Genomic DNA, 18,123 nt, shown 5'->3' with positions numbered 1-18,123 from the left:
TTTTCAATTTAAAATTTCTTGACGCAGCATTTGCTTCAAAAAACTACAAGGATCAGCCCCAGAATCAATTATATCTTTGTACATACTTGCGATACAGATTTCGCTATTTAAGTTTCTCTACCATTCTGCGATTTCGGTTGAAGCGATAAACTTTTTCTCGATATCTATTGAGCTCATCTTATATAAATTAGAAATTATTCTTAAGCACTCAAAATTTACCCTGGGGTAGTTGCAAATTTCTCAGGCGAAACGACATAACATGAAACTTCATCCGAGCTTGCATGACACAAGATCAGAGCATACCAATTAAAGCTTCAAATCGTTTTATGACACTTTTTGTCTTGCTGTCTAGTAACAACCTACCTCTAGCATACTACGCGTAGGACTGAAACGTTAGCTATAATTTCGCTTCTATTTATAGATTCGCGTGTTTAAACAGCTTCGCTTTTGCATTGATTGACCAATCAAAGCGATGCTTTCCCTTTGCTATATCGCTTACTCCTTCAAAACCGTCGACTATGGCAGGGAAATCCGGTATGCCGGAGATTTTTAGCAGACAAAATAGGACACTGCTCGCTACTAATCAAAATTTCAATTATATATAATTGAAAATACATGGCTTGATACGTTCAAATCGAAACTTAGTAATATTTCCAATCAAATAATGAAAAAATATTAATAATTGATACAAAATAGACTGAGCTGTAAGTGTTCAAAACCTGACCACATTTTTACGTGTATTTTTCCTTGAATTTCTGATTTGCACCCCTATATAGAAAATAAAGATGTGTTCCACATCAAAACAAATAAAATGAAAATCACTATATTCACCCAAGCTGCGTAAATATGCAGATAAAGAGATGAAATTTAGGGAAAATTGTCTCCAGACTAAGCTCTTTTAAGTATTGTATAACGTTACAAATTCCCTTTGGGAGCCAATTTTACATGCTTACCCGACTATAGCCTTACTCTCAGAAAATGATTCTTTAGTTTGATGCCCGTGATTACTGATCAATAGATTAAATTCGTGATGCAATGCATGCTGTGATCTCGTCGCTTCCGTTTAGGTTCAGTATGAACAGCACCTTCATTTTTATGTTCCGTCACTTTTTCCGTAACAACTTAAACTCAACTAAAAGTAACGAATCATCTAATCGAACGATTCGAGAGAGATCGAAACACGTGAACTCCTTGCAAAATTGATGCGCCAAACACATAATCATTGAAACTACAAACTATTTTGCCAGTTTGCCGTTTTTTCGTTGGTTAATCATCGTGCAGATTATTTCCAATAGTAGCGTGAAATGATTGGACAGCTCATTACAATTGCTGATCTGTTTGACACAAAAAAAAAAAACAGCTAAAGTGAAAGGTCGATATTTTTGCTGACTGAAGGCAGCCGAAGACGTACGATGGAACATTACGTTTAGCCTATTTCCACATTTTTTTTGTCTGCTCTGGGAACTATCGTAGATTGGGCTCCAGCGAACATTACGACAGGTTTCATGTTTGGGGCTCTCGATGGGGTTATGGGTGGTTGATTGCTCGAAATAATCGGTATTCAATCGGTGTGAATCTGTAGTTACTCCCTGATACAATGTTATACGAGAGAAGCGAACAAGTCTTTTTGTCTTAATCGTGCAGGTTGTGCAATGCAGGGTTAGTAACCGAAGCCATATCGTTCACAGCTTTTTTTTTCTGTGATATGTTTTGACTCGAATGGTAAGATGAAAATCGGTTGGTTCGATTCGAATTTTTGCCTCGACGCAAGAAAAGTTTTTGTTCCGACATACTGAAGTTTCGTTAATTAGAGATTGGAAAATCGATTTTCTCTGATTGATATTACCAAGCATAAACGCTGAAACACCAATAGAAAGTATTTGAAGTTGAAATTTTTGTCTAACATGAAGAGACTTTTTCGCGATATTGTTTTCCATGCTTTCTCATTCCATACTAAACATCAAAAGCAATTATAGTACAACTATCTAATCAACCCGTTTAGGAATATTTTTTCGGCTTCTGCAAAAATGCGGAAAACAATTACTTCGAAAGCCATTTCAGTGAGGAACATAAAATTGCTCCTAAAGACACCAACTGCTGTTCATCGGGGATCACGAACCATACCGGAATGGAATGGGCCTCAGACCGGCGAAGGCATTCATTCACGTATAAGGTGAACCATTTTCGGCAAATTATTATGGCAATAATTACCTCGATCAATGCGTTCAAGCTTGGCAATGGGTGGAATTGTATTCAATTTTGCAACACATTTCGCGAGATTTTTGCGTTCGCCAGCGTGCAGGGACAACCGAAAGTTACTGCTGAAAATGCGGCGAACGTAAACGACCGCTCGAATGTGCGTTTGTTTGGTTGATATTTTCGTTTGCAACTGCTCGAACCGAAATTGTTTGAATTAGTGAGTTTCCGTGTTTGGAAGCTTCGATGTGGCCTTGCGTCAGTTACATTCATTTGTCAAATTTTCCTGATCGGATGTGTGGCGGGATATTGTTTTTCTTGATTTTCGAGAATGTGGTAATTATCTAATTCGGAATTAAATGATCTCAAATCACAAGACAACGAAAAAATCAACAGTTTCTAGTAGGATGCAGTTGATGTGAACTAGAATTGTGATTAAAAAAACTGATTCTCAGCGGACTTATGAACAAAAGAGAGCAAATGTATGTGACTAATCAGAAGTGAATAAATCAAAGCAGCATAGTTAAAGTAGAAATTTTTCTAGACCTCAACGTTTCGGTTAAATTTTTTAAATTCTTTTTTAATTTTAGGTGGTTGTTTGAAGTCGAAACTACGATTTTCTACGAAAAAAAATCATCATTTTGTAGCTGTAAAACCTCCCCAAAGTAACAAACAACGAAAAAGAAAACGTTGGGGTCTGGTATTTTACATGTAGAAAGTGTGTGCAAAATTAGAAAAAAAATTGTGCAGTAGTTTTTGAATGACGATGGACACGGACACGGAAACCTGATTTGGAGAAAAACGCGCTTAAAGTTTTTTGTCTATAAAATTGAATGAAACAATTTATTTTTCTAGGGGGCCCGTAACGTCTAACACTTTCAAAAAAGCATATTTTTTCTTTTGTATTTTGTTATAATGAAACAGTTCAAGAATTATTATTTTTACGTTTCGTTCATTTTTGTTTTCGGCCGAATACTAAAGAATTTATGACAAAAATACATATTGATCTGTATACGTGGCAACTCTGTTTCGCACGGCATATTTGTATACTAGTATAAAGATGTGTTCAACATCATCATTTCCACTTTCGCAGCGGTGTACGGACAGCCCCTTTGCTAAAATTCCTTTCCTGTTCGCAAAACGGGAAACAGTGAGACGACAGGTCCTCGATTTTGCTCTCGTGTGTCCCAAAATATTGACACCCTGATATACATATTAGATCGGTGAAAAAAAAAACTTGTGTTGTCGGTTACGTCACTTACACCAACATATCTCCGGAACCAGAAGTCGCAGTCATTAAGTCTTCGAACTTAATCAATGACCGAATACTAGCTTCCAAACTAGCCTGAGCATGTTGAAATCGGTTAAGCCATCTCTGAAAAAATTTTGCGCGTTAAAAAAAATCCGTTAAAAGGTACACATACATACACACACATACATACACAGGCATTTTCCGATCTCGTCGAGCTTAGTCAATTGGTATATATAACACTATGGGTCTCCGAGGCTCCGTTCAATAGTCGGTTTTTCCAGCAATTCTAATACCTTTCTATAGAGAAAGGCAAAAAGTCAATTAAGATGTCTGAACCAGGAAGAATTCAGATCTCATCATTCGATGGATCCAAGACTCATTCAGACTATGCAATTCGTGTTTCTTCCAGTGGAGCAATTTTGTTGCCAACGAATCGCCATATTCGAAAAATAGACAAAGGACGTGATCTAATTGGGTTCACCACTCTCCAGATGGATTAGAATATGAATTAGAAAACTATATTCAAAATGTAAGTTAGTAAAGTGCCGTGTGAAACAAAGCAAACTACATACAACTAACCAAACACGTTCAATGTAAAGACTGTCCCAAAAAGTATGGACCCAAACAAAAACCGTTGGCATTTCGTAATTGTTCAGAATCTGTCAATTTTTATGGCTGCGTCCTGTTGTTTACACTCTTCTCTAGCCACTTGTGCAGTTGTTTATTCGTTTTCATTAGTTTGTTTTGAAATGTGTCGACCTTCAGCAGAACAACGTCGAAAAATTGTGTACAAATGGTGCACAGAACGCGGACTGTCACTGAGAAAGATAGCAAAAATGGAAGGAGTAAGTGAAAAAGCCGTGCGAAATGTAATCAGGAAGTTTGGTGAGGATAACACCTTTGAGGATAAACCGAAAACGGGTCGAAATAAAGGTCCTGCTAACCCTCAGTTGGATAAACGTATACTGAAGGCGTTCGAGCAAAAGAAGGAGGTTTCAGTTCGGGATGTGGCCTAAAAAGTGGGCCTTTCGAAGTCAAATGTTCTTCGTGTTAAAGAACGTTTGAATCTTCGAACCTATAAGAAGCAGAAACAAAAAGCATCGATCAGGCCGAGGATTCGAAAGCTGTACAACACGATTCTTGCTGGAAATTTGAACTGCATAATCATGGACGACGAAACCTACGTGAAACTCGATTACAAAATCTTGCCGGGACCACAATATTAAACGGTGCGAGAAGGGCAAGTGTTAAACCAGTCCGAGGCATCGATTGAAGTCGAAAAATTTGGTAAGAAAGCTATGGTCTGGCAAGCAATTTGTAGCTGCGGTAAAATTTCTAAACACTTCATCACCACTGCTTCAATGAACAGCGAAATATACATCAAGGAATGTTTACAAAAACGACTTCTACCCATGATTCGAAGCCACAAGGATCCTGTTGTCTTCTGGCCAGATCTTGCTTCTTGCCTCTACTCGAAATCAGTGGTTGAAAAGCGGTATACTACCAAAAATGTCACTTTCGTTCCAAAAGACATGAATCCACCAAGTTGCCCACAACTTCGACCAATTGAGGAATTTTGGGCATTAACGAAGGCACATAATAGGAAACATGTCTCGGCAGCCGAAACCATTCAACAGTTCGACAAAGATTGGAAAAAAGTGCCAAAATTTATCGCCAAGAAATCTGTACGGAATTTAATGAGGAACGTTCGCAAGAAGGTGCGCCAGCTAGTCTACAATGGCTAAGTAGCAAATGTTGAGAATAATATTCTGTTGTTGTAGTCTAATATTATCAGTATATTGATTTGAATTTGAATATCTAACACTTGTGGATTATTTACAGCGAAATCAAAGTGCGTCCATACTTTCTGGGACAGTCTTTATGCTCCGCTAACGAATCACAACATGAGAATAAGCAATGAGAAACAATGATTTGAATTGAGCTCACCACAACCTATAGTCTTGAATATCAGAAGACAACATGAAAAAAAAATTAAGATTAGACTATTCCTAAAAGCTCGAAGGAAAATTAAGAACAAATAAAAATGCTTTGGTGAACGATGTGATAGTTTAGTAGAAAGAAGTTCTGGTGACTGAAAGTAGGAAAAAAGAAACACAAGTAATTGTGGCCTTGGAACACATGGAAACAATTTTGTCGTGAACACGACTTATTTTACTATGGGGTGTATTTTCGAAATGTACTCTCTGAGAGAGTGATAAGTTTTTGATCGTGAATATCTCTTGTTGTATCTAACGAATCAACATAATTTTTGCTACATGCCATCGGAAATATGATCACAATTTTATGATAAAATATTCAGTTGTGTGACATAATCTCAAAAAATTCAAAATTAAACTTTTCTGAAATGTTTGGTATAAACGAGTATCAAAGAGGATAATTCATAAGGCGCGTTTGCCTTTCTCGTATTTTTAAAGCTCATATCTCAGTGATCTGTGAAAGGATTTATATAATCTAACTACCAATAGAATCGAATTTTTTTAACTCAAACGTGTATAGCAACAGCATTGAAGTATTTCAATATTACACTATTGAGAAACCTGTCTCATTTAGCCCATGTCAACACCAGCCAATCAGAACGCGTTCTGAGGAAGAGAACAAAATATCTGCTGCTGTACAAAAAATCGTTCGAGAAAAAGTTCCGAATAGTGTTTAATATCGTAGTAAGTTCCACAATTTGGTTCTTATGAAAGGCAGGAATGAATCCCGTACAGCATCCGGATAGTTTCTTTCAATGAAATGCAAATCCGAAATGAAATATCGAAATTAAAATTCTGTATGCGTCTATTAGTGAAAAAGCTACAAACGAAATCAGGTAAAAGCAAGCCTCTCAACAAAAATTGGATCAGTTTGGATTCTATCCAAATATCCTCAGTTTAGTGGAAATATCCTCAGTTTAGTGCAAATCTAGAACAGTTTGGTTAGATTTGTGCACTTTTCGCTGTGTGAAATTCACAGCAATCGAGATCAAGTGAAGCCTTCTTTGTTTCTGCGAAAAACGTGGAAAAGTGGAATACTTGCATAATTCATACAATTGATCAACTAATTGATATTCGGAAGTGTTAAGGAACATGTCATTTGTTTTCGTATTCACGACATCCAGTTATGTCTCTGACATTACCCACCCGCCTTTTTTTCACCGGATTCCACACGGCCTCTAGGCTGGTCCTTCCTGAAGAAAGATAATAAAAAACTATCAATCTTCTATTGGACCACAGCCCCTTATTTCAACATATTTATTTATTTATTTCAAATGATCAAATCGGATCCGGTGTTTCATGTGAAAACGGTATGATTTCGATAGAAATACATGAATTCAAAAAAGTCATTTGAAGTATTCGACACCTACTTCGATGATTTGAAAGTTGACTAAGAAATGATTAATGTATTCACCTTAAAATCCAAATTCCAATGCTATGCTTTTTCTGCTTAATGCTTCACAATTGTACAAATTGAGACAGACTGGGTCAAAATAAGCATGAAAAGCGAACTGCCAAATGAGCCGGAAATAGGTACCTAATGAGCGAGACAAAACCATTCGGTGCGAAAACTTTACCACCCACAATGGATTATGCTTGCGTGCAAGTTGGCGCACCAGGCTGTAACAGGAGTAACTGGGGAAAAATGGGATCATATCGTGACCGAAGCTATCTATTGCGGCTACTAGTTTAGTTACCTACCTGTTGAGAGGCGGATAATTAGATATTTTTCTGGAGAATTGATATTTTAATATAATTGCAACTGAGTAAATAGATTTCTGTGCTACTCTTTTACATCAACAGAAAGATTGAAATCTGTTTAATTATCAAGTCGAACTCTACAGTACATAATTATTTAAATGGCCATTGAAATTAGCTTTAAAAAGAATTTTTTTGCAGAATATATTTTCTTCAATACATTCTATAGCGTAGCTTCGTATTGAATTCTAAACATAAAATGTTTCTCGCTACATCTCGGTATGCCTCTCTTTTCCAGCGGGCGAAAGTCCTTCTGTCTTGACTGCCACATCGTATGAGTAATTCATTTTTCCATTCACTTGACACCGTATTGAATCGAATCTTCGATGCACCATGATCCATTTACCGCTGCCGGCCGTTCGGATGGATCCAGGCAGACAGAAAGACAGACAGCTAAAGCCCCTCCCGTAATCAAGAGTACTTTTACTTACCGCGTGGACTGGAAATCGGATGCCGTTCGGATGCATGAATGATGCATCAGAATGCTTCGCACCACGCAAGGTAAAGTCGAGGGGTTTCGAAGTGCTTCTCGCTCACTCACTCGCTCAGGTGTCCATCAACGGTGTGTGCTTTCAGTTGAGAAATGTTATCTTCGTTATTTCACCTCCCTTCACATTCACCTTGATTTATATTTTTTTCTGCACTAAACCGCTACTCTTGGTGGTAGCAAATTTTCCACCCCGCACTTGCACTCCACTTTTCATTCATGCGTACGACCGTATGCAGTGGATGGTAAACACTCCGTGCTGTCGTGCATTATTGGTAAGCGTAGATTTTTTCACTCGAGCTGATGTTTTCCGATCATTTTTTTCCGTTTATTCACTTATTTGAAAATGCGTAGGGGGAAAACATTCATACGTGAATTAAAAGGAAATAAATAACAAGAAAACGGATGGAAAAAAAATCAAACACTATCGGTGTGGATCCATAGCTGAAGTGTAAAACCATCTCCTGCCACCAACCACCCATCGTTTGCCTGGGGGGGAGGTAAGGGGGGTTGGATGAGTGAAATCAGGGCCTACACTCCACGTAGACCGGTTGGTTATCCGATCACTTCACTGTTCCCACACGAACCGTGCAATCAACCCGCAAGAACCAGAAAGGTATTGTTCTGCTGTTCAGGGCGATATTTCACACGTTTTAGCCTGATCCGGATTTTGGCAGGATTTACGGACCGAGCATACTAATAGGATTGAATTCTGAATGATTGATGACCGGATACGGACAAAATCGCACTATTCAACACCCGCACGATGCCACTATCGTTTGCTCGATATAATCCGGATCGAACCATGCCACGACAATCCGACCAAACTGCGGGATGGAAAAAAAATTCACCGGATTCAAATTCATGGGCGATATTCAGCGGGTGGAAAAACTAATGCCGTTATCGCATTCACTGTTTGGCTCAGACTAAACATAGAAATCCTGCAGCTTAATTCATACCACATCGCATAAGAAACGAGGCCTACCTGAGCTGTTGCGGTGAGCTGTTCGCCAATATGCTACCGGGAGTTTCCTCTCACGCCCACGTAGGCCGAAAGGGAAATTCGATCCGCCTTAGCCGGGGAGCCACCATGGAAGGTAGAGTTTTGTTGTTTACAAATATCGAATGTTTCGTGTTTTCGTGTGTGCTAAACCATTGTCCTGGGCTCATAACTAACACATGGTTCTGTATCATTAAATGTTTCGACATATCACTGTGACGTTAGCGAAGCATTTTGCTAAAAAAAACCGGATGCCAGCATGGCGCACAAAGTTATGCTACTGCATCGGAAAATTTTTGCAGTCAAAGCCGACGGGTGCTTAGCCACAAGAGAAAACCGCATCGGGAAATCTAAGACAATGAAAGAAAATAATGACCTCAGTTGGGCATATTTTGCCAGTGATTGTTTTATTGTTAGCTGCGTTGTTTTGACCGTTTGCTTGGACTTGACGGTGACCACCGTGGTGTAAGATGACGATTATATTTTGCATGTGGCCCAGTCGGTTTCGATTACCATTGAAGGGGTAGTAGAGAACCATTCCATGTGGACGGGAATTTTGCTACTGGGAAGTATAAAACAAAGTACAAATTTCATCAAATATGCTGTATAATTAGTAATTAAATATTACATAAAATTTATGCTCGCGTTTGTTCAACGCAAAATTCACTATCCACTCGATTTCAGAAGAAAGATTATAGCACGGAAAGGAAAAAGTTAATGTTCTAGAAGCAATAATTAGTTGTTTTACTGAATTGAAAAATATATTTCAAGACAGAAGAATATATTTTGTAATCGTTAATTTCAATTAATTATTTTCAAACTTGCTAAATAGTGCTAGAAGTATGATTCAGTTTGCTAATTGAGTTTACGAAAATATTGAAATTTTTGGCTGAAACCTACTCAATATTCATTCAATTAATTCATTTTTTCACCTTTTTTTATATATATATAAAAATAGGTATAGAATTCGCTCAAACTTTCGAAAAATTTTCCGAGGCCCGGAGGGCCGAATGACTTATACCAATCGATTCAGCTCGACGAACTGAGCAAATGTCTGTGTGTGTGTGTGTGTGTGTGTGTGTGTGTGTGTGTATGTGTGTGTCTGTATGTGTGTTGTCAACTAAGAGGTCGAGATCTCAGAGATGGCTGGACCGATTTTGATCAAACTAGTCGCAAATGAAAGGTCTCCCCGTCACCCAAAACGCTATTGAATGGTTTTGAGATCGGATGTTTACTTTTTGAGTTATTCGAAGTTTTTTGACAGTATCTGTCACAATTGACCTTGAAAACAGAATATGTTTTCAGACTTAGATTTCGCACGATAATTCAACAAGCCATAGATTGTTAAAATCCGTCCATTTTTAACGGAGATATCGAAATTTTTGTGTAAACGACTTTTCCCCCTATTCCAGCAGTAGGAGTTTTGAGCGCTGTATGACAAAGCAATGCTTGGGTGCAACGGAAAACACGATTTTTTATTCTGTTACATACAATTGTTTCTAAGTACCAAAAAGACTGTGTACAGCATCCTTTTTCATGACAATTTGCCTCGAACCGATTTTAGCACGGCTCGTTTTTGGCAACACAATCGTTCGAATATGACATATGATGGCAGATTTTTTTTTAATCATATTGTTTTAAACTACTTATAGTAATAAATGCTGGAAGAACATAACATCCATATACCATTCGAATCAGTTCGTCGAGATCAGCAAATGCGTGTGTGACAAATAATTTCACTCAATTTTCTCTGAAAATTTCTTTTCTACAAATTCAGATTCATACGAAAATTCGTATGCTCCCAAACAAAGTTCCTGAATTATGTTTGGTTCCGACCTCTGGTTCCGGAACTACAGGATGATATATGAAACGAAATCAAAATTGTGTAACTCATTCTTCTCGTAGATGGCTGAACCGATCTAAGATTCAAATGAAATATAAGAATCATCTAAGATGTAAATGAAAAGTTTCAAGATTCTTTAAAACATCTTGCTCTTCAGTCAGATGCAACTTCCGGTTTCTGGGATACAGGGTGATTAGTATAAAAATGTCTATTCCACATAAATTAATCAGGTTATATCGGGTTAGCAGATTTGGATAGTCGATAAAAAAAATTAACTTTTTTCAGTTTTAGTGGTATTCAGTTGTCGATTCAGAAGGCACCTAAAAATTTAATTCGTGCTATGATTTCTCAAAGATGTCTTCACTGATTTTCAAATATTTTGAAACAAATGTAAACTATAAAGCTTCTCAGGTGAATTTATCTGACTTCGGCCATACCGATTTTAGAATTCCGGTTCCAGTATAAAATCGTTTCTCAAAGCTCAATCGTTTTCTCAAAAAAGCCTAATCAAATTTCAGAAACAAAAATTCAAATTGAATTAAACTTATATACAAAATTAATTAGTTTTATACATACATACAAAAATTAATGAATTTTATTCAATTAAGCTTCAAAGTTGTACTTAAAACTGTAATTTATTCGTCATATGGCCATACGAATCGGTTTGGGTTATGCTGGTTCCTGAATACCGACTCTGGAAGTACCTTAAATTACCGTAAACTCTAAAGTGGAACTTACATATCATGGCATGTTTAATCGATTATCACACTTCTAGATTTAAATTCGATTGTATTTGCAGTTTTGACATTACAGAATAATGAGTGATTACAATCTCAAATTGTCGCTTAAAACGACGGTCATTAAACTAATGTAATGAAAACTTAAACACCGAAGAATATTCATGCAAAAAACACATGCGGATTGATAAAAAAAGGTATCATCTCACTGCTAGGTGGATTAATCACGTTTTTACACTATGTAGATTGCTTCCAACTTTTAATAGGAGTAATTCTCTTGAAAACTATTTCAATTATCCAACCAGTGAATTTGTGTGTCAATCCTTCGCTTTTCATAATTCTATTCTAATACAGATTATGTATATGCAATGTATGGGATCAAGATTACGTGGGGCCTTAGAATTCCAACACAAAAATTAAATACATATTTTCAATGTTATTAATAATTTGGAGTAATCTTCCAAAGTATACAGTTTATTTTTCTATATCAACATTTCCTTAGGGTTGCGCTTTTGTCCCTCATCCTCAACATTGTATATCGCAGCAGTATGGGAGACTGGGGCAAATACACCCACGTCTTGTTGAAAATTTATTTTTCTACAAGACAATAATGATTCTCGAATAACAAAGTATGTCATGCGCTTAGTATAATTCAAAAAGGACAAAATCATTTTTATACATTTAAATTTAGAATTCTAACAAAACAATTCAAGTACTATAGATTTTTTTTTCATAAAAACGTTTATTTCATACGCAATATACATAAGTTTTTATTCGTCGTGGCATCCACAATACATAGTACTTTAAACCAAACACATTTCGAATATCATATTAGTATGTTGGTATTCATTAGTTTATCTAAACACTGTATTTATCAAGCGAGTTGCTATTATAAATTACATTAAATGAAATACATTTATTTTGTACATGATCTTATAACTAATTCAGGTTTGTTTGTATCAGTTCATCACTTTTATTTAATATAAGATAGCTGGCTATTGGTTGAACTCATGGAAGAGAAAACATCCTAACATAAAATGAAATTTAAATTGGAACTCCAATGGACTTAATGAAATAATAAAGAAATTTCTTGTAAGGAACGTCACGACAAGCAAGAATGTCGCGAACTGGGACATTGGATAGTCTACCTTGGGTACGCAAGGAATTTATTAGTTGAGATCTGACATCACGATACTCCACACATGTCCAAACAACATGGTCAATATCGCGGGAACCTTCGCCACAAGCACAATGATTAGTCTCGGAAAGTCCAATTCGAAGAAGATGTGCATCTAACGTGTAGTGATTGGACATGAGTCTGGACATCACACGAATGAAATCTCTACTCACATCCAGTCCCCTGAACCATGCCTTTGTCGATATTTAGGAATAATTAAGTGCATCCACCGACCCAGATCATCTTTATCCTAAGATGCTGGCAAGTGTTCTTTGGCGAGACGCGCTATAGAATTCGTTGAAAGCAATCGGTCTCTCATAAATTTCACCCTCAACAGCACCACATTTGGCTAAAATATCGGCTCTTTCATAGCCTGGAATGAAGCAATGAGCCGGGACCCAAACTATTGTGATTTGATAATTATTATTCAATATGACGTTCAGGCACTGTTTTATTTCGCCCAAGAAAAAAGGTTCATTTTTGCCAGCAGCGTTTGAGCGAATGGCTTAAATTGCACTAAGAATATCTATGAAAAGAAAATAATGGTTTGAAGATAATGTGACGATTACACTCAAACTATAATGAACTGCTGCTAACTCTGCTATATAAACAGAGGCAGGTTCCTGAAGCCTAAATGAGACCGAAACATTTTTGTTGAATATACCAAACCCAGTAGCCTCTTCATTCGTGATCCGTCCGTGTAAATATTTTCTCAGAGTCAATATGCCTGAACTTACTTGTAAATATTTTTGGGATTCCCATCGAGCGTAGGTGTTCCGGGATTCCACGCACTTCGCGCTGCATGGATGTGTCGAAAAATAAAGTTGAGTCAGGGACATTTAGGAGGCTGACACGGATAGGAATATATCTTGACGGGTTGACTTCCTGTAACATATGGTTAAAATATACTGTCATGAATCTTGTTTGAGATTGAAGCTCAACTAGCCTTTCGAAGTTATTAATAACCAGGGGATTCAGTACCTCACATCTTATTAGCAGTCGCGATAAAAGCTCCAAAAAACGATCTTTCAATGGAAGAACTCCCGTCAGAACTTCAAGACTCATTGTATGTGTCGAATGCATGCACCCTAAAGCAATTCGCAAACAACGATATTGAATTCGCTCTAATTTGTTAATATGAGAGTTTGCAGCGGAACGAAAGCAAACGCATCCATATTCCATCACTGAAAGTATCGTTGTCTGATACAATTTTATTAGATCTTGCGGATGAGCACCCCACCAAGATCCTGTTATTGTTCGAAGAAAATTTACTCTTTGTTGGCATTTTGTTATCAGATACCTAATGTGTCCTCCCCACGTGCATTTGAAATCAAACCACACCCCAAGGTATTTGAAAGTCAAAACCTGTTGGATCATTCTTCCCATCATATGAAGCTGAACTTGCGCGGGATCATGCTTTCTTGAAAAGACGACCAGCTCTGTTTTCTCCGCAGAGAATTCGATAGCCAGATGAACAGCCCAAACGGACAAGTTATCTAAAGTATCTTGCAATGGTTTTTGCAGGTCAATAGTTTTGGGACCAGTAACTGAAACTACGCCATCATCTGCCAACTGTCTTAGTGTACATGGAGTTACGAGACAGCTGTCAATGTCATTCACGTATAAATTATAAAAGAGCGGACTGAGGCATGAGCCTTGCGGTAGACCCATGTAGCTAATTCTGAATGTTGTCAAATCGCCATTTGAAAAATGCATGCTGGGAGTCCATTATTTGGAAAAGATTCCCTAATAATGCTATGCGTAGGAACAGAATCTGGACAAACTTTCCTCGCAAAATCAAATATCCATCGGTTCGAGTATTCCTCACTCTCATTTCCTACGTTACGATTCCTCATTCGTCTGGCAGTATTCCAAAGGGTGCTCATTGAGGTTTCTCTTGACAAACCTTCGACAAAATGTCTCCAATAGCTACATTTCTTGGCCCGAAGTATGCTCTTGTACTTGGTTTCTAAAGTCAAGAATTTTTCAAAATTCTGAGGGGTTCCTCCGCCTCGTTTTAAAATCGTCTTGAAAGCATTTTGTTTCGCGTGCTTAGCATCTGAGCACTCTTTGTCCCAGCAAGGGTTTGGAGGTCTTCTGTTAGACGATGGACCAAGAAATCATTGGGTTTGGGCTTGTTCAGCGGCCTCCAGAATCGAACAAACGAGGAAGTCATATTCTTCAAGTGGGGGGAAATCTTCCATTGAAGTTAAGACACTTGAAATATTACTTTGGTATTTAATCCAGTCAATATTTTTTATCAAAACGTATGGAATATTAACTGAATTAGCAATGCCTTTGTTACTGATAATTGAGATGATGATTGGTAAATGATCGCTACCATGTAAATCAGGAAATACTTTCCAGGTGCAATCTAGTCGAATTGAAGTCGAGCACAGAGATAAATCTAATGCACTTGGACGTGCAGGAGGTCTTGGCATCCGTGTCATGCTACCCATATTTAGTACCGACATGCTAAAATTGTCGCAAATATTATATATTAAAGATAATCTGCTATCATTGTAAACGGAACCCCACATCATTCCGTGTGAATTGAAATCTCCCAGAATCAATCGTGGAGCAGGGAGGGCTTCGACCATTTCATTAAGTTGTCTTTGTCCAACTTGAGCTCTTGGAGGAATATATACCGAAGCAATGCAAATGTCATTTCCTTTAATGTTTATTTGGCAAGCAACAACTTCTATACTAGCAGTCGAAGGAATGTTTAATCTATAAATGGAATAACATTTCTTAATTCCTAAAAGCACTCCACCATACGGGGAGTCTCTATCGAGACGTATAATGTTAAAGCCATTGAAATTTAAGGCTAATTTTTGAATTTTATTAGAATCCGACTCTTGGATCCGTAGTTACAGGGTGATAAGTGTAATATTTTTGCCTTTCTCATTTCATTTGGATCCAACTTCCGGTTCCAGAATTACAGGGTGATATGCACAAAAATGTGAAAGTAATGCACAAAAAATGTGAAAATAATGTCACTTACTTTTCTCGAAGATGGAAGTTCTCAAGATGTCATAAGAATATTCTAATTTTTATTCGCATCAAACCCTTGATTTCCAAAATTCAAATAATGTGTAGGTCATGTTAGTGCATGGTTGAATGAACCGAATGTCACTATGCCGATATCCTGCTTTCGGTTCTGGAAGTATCGGCAATATTAATCCAATAGTACTGAAGTTTTTTTTAAATTGTAGTATGTCGGGGAAATCCTGCTGTAATATACAGGACAAAATGAAAATGCGAAAGGCATCAATACACCACTAGGTGGATGAAAACAAGTTTTTTTTAAATCTATGTCGATGTTCCTTTAGGAGCTGAACAAGACAAGCTTGGTAAAAGAAATTAATCAAACAATGAGTTTCTATGTAAGCCTTAAGGTTATTAGTTTCATCTGTTCGCTCAATGTTTTGTGGATGTTTCATTCATAACAGTTGTGGTTTTTATTAAGAATCATAAAACCATTTCACTATCAGTTCTGCGGAATTTCATATTTTCTGCTGTCATTGTGTCATTTCTCATATTACATAATAAAGAGCTCTCGCAATAAGTGTGCCACCGTCGAAAAGGCCGGATATGACGAGAACGGAACCAAACGGCCTTGACGACCTACGCAGGGCATTCGGCGTGCTCCATAGGTTGCGCGTTGGCGCGTAAAACCTCTTAACGGTTGATTGTGTTCCGGCAACAGAGTCTGAAACCGGCTCGCAGCTTGCACGAAACAGGTTTTCAATGATCCTTGACGAAGTTCACAATTGCGAAGGTTTATGTTTCGCCAATACAGAACCTGGGTGTCTGGGTGTGGAATTAGTTTTGCGGCGGTGCTGAACAACACTGTGGCTACTGCAGTGATCGATTCATACGTGCAAACACTTGTAAACACTTTCATATTGCAGCGGTGGTTGTTTGTTTGATTGAAAAGCCGGTTAGTTAAAACAACAGCACGTACCGTACTACCCAGACAGGTCAGCGGACCGGTTAACTTTCCATATCGCAGCTGCCCGGAGGGATCAGGATATAAAATGTAAAATATGCGCTCAAGTTTATTTCCCGATGTAGACGGCGACTTGATTGATGTGGAAAAATAAAACTTCTTTGTGCAACGACGGGAGCAGATTTTGTGACTGTGACTAAGCTGCACAAAGTAAAATGATTGTTCTTATATATTATCATTTCATATTTGAGAAGTTTAGAGCTAGCATGACTCATCTATATAGACTATAACATTATTTATTTTGCACATTTGCACATATTATTTCTACTTTGAAGCAAAGTCTTGGCATTATATTCCTTTTGTGAAATTTAGTTTTTTTGTTTCAACAGACTTCGCAGCCGATTCTTAGCGTAAAGAATAATTGCATGGCTAGTAATACATAATGAACCAAAGATGGCTTAGAGCAACTCTACGGTTAGAATTCTAGAAATTCATTACAGCATGAGATAAACAGGATCGACATGCGAAGACTTGGTAGACACTTTGCACCCGTCTTCAGTTTGAATGGATGTTTTTTTTTATGCACAATTGTTGTAACAGGCAAAATCAACGATTTTGAACGTAATAAAAGCGTCCGGAGAAAATTTGTCGACATGAAAGATTGGATCGAGCTATCGCAAGAGAAAAAAATTTCAAACATATGTCGAAGTGCTCCGAATAAACCTCCTGTGGCAGGTTATCTGTTCTTTTCGCTTCAAAAGTGACATTTACATCACAGCCGGCACGAGCAACCCGAATGTAGGAGTGCCTGGTAAAATATCCTGGTTACCTTTCCTTAAGCAACACAATTGTTTTTATCTCTTATGGGAGTATTTAACATCTAACCATTACGGAACAAAGGCCCGAAAGAAATGAACCGTCTTCAAATGGAACCGCAAGAAAAAGCGAAAGAAAATTGTCTGCGAAATTCAAACTTGCAAAACTCGTGTAGATTAACGTTTACATAAGTTTTCATTAGTCTCACTTACTTACTCTTTCAGTCGTAGACCACGCAGGTCTCTGCTGTATACAGGAGGCGTCTCCATTCAACTCGGTTCATGGCTGTTCGCCGCCAGCCTCGGTAGCTGCGAAGGGTCCGCAGGTCGTCCTCAATTTGATCGATCCATCTTGGCCGCTGCGCGCCTCTTCTTCTTATACCGGTCGGATCATTATCGAGAAATATTTTAACCGGGTTTTTTTTTTCATAAATACGTTTATTTCTTAAGGCAGTTTACATAAGTTTTTCTTCGCCGTAGCATCACTTTTACATAATATTCTTATCCTAATTTAATTCTAACATAGTCACAACGTTTTGCATTTATTAAAACATATTCTCTTATTACTTAAATATCATCTTAGGTAACTCGTCATTAATTATGAAATCTACTCGGAAATATTATTTGAACCAAATGATTAACTTCTATAAATTATAAAATAAGCTGTTATTTTCAGACATTTTGTTAATAATTTCATAAACTGTTTCGAGTTTGTTTGTATCATTACATTATTTTTATTCTAATTTAGCTATTGGTTGAACTCATGGACGCAGCTGGGATCAGAACTAAGTCTTGAAAGGGGCCTTTATTAAATTGAAACTCCAGTTTTCTTTATGAAATGATAAATAAGTTTCATGTATGAAAGGTCACGACAAGCAAGAATGTCTCGAACTGGGATATTGGATAGTC

General features: G+C 37.4%; 2 protein-coding genes across 3 annotated transcripts in view; one reads left to right on the top strand and one right to left on the bottom strand.

Annotated features, from left to right (window-relative positions):
* LOC131432014 (extracellular serine/threonine protein CG31145) overlaps positions 1–7,654 on the bottom strand; it is a 224,093-nt gene extending 216,439 nt beyond the window's left edge. The window contains exon 1 of the mRNA XM_058598036.1: positions 7,635–7,654. The gene's annotated coding sequence lies outside the window, so the exon portion shown is untranslated. The remainder of the gene's footprint in view (positions 1–7,634) is intronic.
* LOC131432016 (galactokinase-like) overlaps positions 1–18,123 on the top strand; it is a 139,025-nt gene that overhangs the window by 11,750 nt on the left and 109,152 nt on the right. The gene's annotated exons all lie outside the window — the stretch shown is intronic.

This window comes from Malaya genurostris, chromosome 2 (genome assembly GCF_030247185.1).
Source record: "Malaya genurostris strain Urasoe2022 chromosome 2, Malgen_1.1, whole genome shotgun sequence".
Classification (NCBI taxonomy): domain Eukaryota; kingdom Metazoa; phylum Arthropoda; class Insecta; order Diptera; family Culicidae; genus Malaya; species Malaya genurostris.
This window is presented reverse-complemented; position numbering and strand designations above follow the sequence as displayed.